The sequence below is a fragment of the Plasmopara halstedii genome, assembly GCF_900000015.1.
Source record: "Plasmopara halstedii genome assembly, contig: Scaffold_54, whole genome shotgun sequence".
Taxonomy (NCBI): domain Eukaryota; phylum Oomycota; class Peronosporomycetes; order Peronosporales; family Peronosporaceae; genus Plasmopara; species Plasmopara halstedii.
The window spans coordinates 146,978-148,869 of record NW_020186975.1 but is presented as its reverse complement, the minus strand read 5'-3'; positions in this window follow the sequence as shown (position 1 = coordinate 148,869).

The following is a 1,892-nucleotide window of genomic DNA, read 5'->3' as shown; positions in this document are numbered from 1 at the left end:
GCTCAAGAAGAGCATCTACTGCAGGCATAGCCTCGAGGCGGACATCGCCATCTTCCTCACCCGTCATACCGTTGACAAGGGTGTATAACAGTGTGCTATCGTCTTCGGTAGACACAGGGTCGACGCCTGGCGTCTTGCAGCCAGCATACGGCGTCACCGTTGCCTATGTACAGAGGTTATATGTCTCGGTGAGTCCAGGGTGAGCACGCATTCTGCGTCGTTTGGTGTTACCCTCACTGTCTGCTCCTTTGGATTTCCGATGTTATCTACAACATCAGACGAAAAGCTGCTAACCCCGCAGTCTTCGTCCAGTGGATAACGTGCCACTCAACGCGCATCTGAAGGGCCGTGTCGAAGATGCCTCTGACTCTGTCGGACCACGCCATCAATGGCACGTAGCGCTTACATCGCAACGAGAGCTGTGCTCAGTGTTTTACGTGCCACTCCACGTGCATCACGGGGGCCTCGCCCTCAATGCCTCGGACCTTGGCCGACAATGTCACACATGACATGCAGCGACTGCTCCGAAACTTGAGTAGCGCTCAGTGGGTTACGTGCCACTCTACGATCAGCCCGCGAGCCACGCTCGGAACTCCTGTCTGATACAACGTTGGGATCTACCAACTCGGACATTCCAATGTCCAGCACGTTGACCTTCTCGGCCCAGTGCTCTCGCCAACAGCGTTTTTGTCTTCTAGCAGAGGTAGGTTCATGACTCGCTAATGTTCCACCAGGAGACGTGCGTGTAGCGCCTAAGGTCTATTGTCTCCAATCAATCCATGGCTCACGGTGTTCCAACCATGCCATTCGTAGGATGAGGTCATACCTTGCATACTTGTCTAGCATTCCACGCTATCAAGACAAGGAACCTGACTCCGAGGTCCACCGGGACCCTCGGGACCGTGACACGTGTCCCCGTCTCTAGGCGAACAGTGACGATATCACCCAACCGCGCTTTCAGCGCCTCGGCATACAGCTGATTTCCTTCCATCGCGGAGCGTCTAGTATAGTTGCCCGAAGCCCCGGAATCGATGAGGATCTTCCATGGCTTCTCGAAGCCCTTTACGGTTACCTCCACAACCAGCAAGCCCGGCTTCCATGCACGTTCTGTGTTCAAGATCACGGAGGTCTTCGGGGCTGGGCCCTGTTGACCTCTACCTCCCTGAGGCTCAACAGAACTCAGTTCTTCCCCAGCAGGACGCTCCACGCCTCCTGGATGGTGTCGTATTCCCGCGACGAACCAGAATGGTAGGAATTGTGGCGATGGTCCGAAGAACCTTGACGCGGCTTGCGCCAGGGGCAACTGTTTCGAAAGTGACGGGTGTCTCCACAGAGCTTTTGGATTTAATCGGAAAAGTTTAGCCTTGGGTTAATGTTGTAATTACTCTTGGAGTAAGCGGATTGCGATCCGCTAAGCTCCTACTTGTTCTAAGTATAGAACGAAAGGTCGGTGACTCAAGTTACGACTTCTCAAAGCGCAAAGCTACGGCAGCCCCGCTGCACTTGGTAGCACTTGTAGTCAATTAGCACCTGAGTCGTTTAAATTAATCCTCTGTGAGGATGGAAATTTTTTTATCTTTGCTTCAGGGCATGCTGAACGGGCTTAAAAAGCTGATGCCCTTGCTTGGCTCTGAGGGCGTGCAACACCTTGCTGCACAAGGCCCCGAGACACGCGTCTAGAGGCGTTTTAAATTACGAAAACGCGCTGCTAGAGCACCTGCAGCAGAAGATTTCTGCATCATTTACGTCTATGACGCCATTGTCAGTGACTGATGATATTCCCCGCCCTAAGGCGCTCATGGAGAGCGTAAAGATCCTCGAAGGGAAGGATGGAGAGAATATCCTGCTATGGGTGAGAGAGAGGTCGTGGTGGCCATCGCATCCGCCATGCC